This window comes from Etheostoma spectabile, chromosome 16, assembly GCF_008692095.1.
Source record: "Etheostoma spectabile isolate EspeVRDwgs_2016 chromosome 16, UIUC_Espe_1.0, whole genome shotgun sequence".
Taxonomy (NCBI): Eukaryota; Metazoa; Chordata; class Actinopteri; order Perciformes; family Percidae; genus Etheostoma; species Etheostoma spectabile.
Genome location: NC_045748.1, coordinates 21,972,854 through 21,974,086, shown reverse-complemented (window position 1 = coordinate 21,974,086; position 1,233 = coordinate 21,972,854).

Sequence of the window (1,233 nt, the reverse complement as noted above, 5' to 3'; positions counted from 1 at the left end):
TGTGTGTGTGTGTGTGTGTGTGTGTGTGTGTGTGTGTGTGACCTTTGGTCTGCAGGAAAAGAACACCACAGTTTTTAGGATAATCTGTGACAAGTCATGTCAGCAATGGCTAATTTCTATCTTCTACTTCTTTGTATAAACATTATACTTTGTTTTTCTTACGTTCATTGGAACAGTCTGCAGCCTTCAAATCAGCTGGTTTATAAAATGTGTTGATGACTGTCAAACAGCCTGGTCTTTCCTTTCTTTTTCCAAACCAAAGGGGATTGAATGCAGAACAAGAAGCTGTGTCACAGATAGTAAAATGATTTTTTATCACAGAACATAAACCATTGGGCCCCCCTGAAACTGCCATGTGAGGCTGTCTGCTCTGCTCTGTTTGTGGGCAAGTTTCATTGACAAAAGTGCTACCAAAGAGCAAAAAGAAGAATTTCTCATCGCAAAGCTTTAAGTCACAACAAATTCACCTAATTCAGCAGTATCAGTAACTGTATTAGAAGACGTGGTGCAAATCCAGAAAGCTAGACTATCTGTCCAATCTGAGTTTTCTGTTGCACGACTAAAACTACTTTTGCACGTACACATGCAACACAATCTCACTCCCATCAGTAAAATATGGACGTTTGGTCACATGCCTTTGTTGTTGTTAGTGGTCTCCTTTGGCGTCATATAACATGAGCTTGGTCGTCTCCTTTAGCGTCAAATAACAAGATTGGTCGTCTCCTTTAGTGTCATATAACACACGCGTGGTTGTCTCCTTTAGTAACATAGAACACGCGATTGGATTTCTCCTTTAGCGTCATATAACGCGCGCTTGGTCGTCTCCTTTAGCATTATATAACGCGCACTTGGTCGTCTCCTTTAGCGTCATATAACGTGCGCTTGGTCGTCTCCTTTAGCGTCAAATAACACGATTGGTTGTCTCCTTTAGTGTCATAACACACGCTTGGTCGTCTCCTTTAGCGTTATATAACACGCGTTTGGTTGTCTCCTTTAGCGTCATAACGCACGCTTGGTTGTCTCCTTTAGCGTCATATAACATGCGCTTCGTTGTCTCCTTTAGCGTCAAATAACACACGTTGGTCGTCTCCTTTAGCGATATATAACGCGCGCTTGGTCGTCTCCTTTAGCTTCATATAAAACGTGCTTGGTCATCTCCTTTTAGCAACATATAACACACACTTGGTTGTCTCCTTTAGCGTCATAACACGCTTGGTCGTCTTCTTTAGCGTC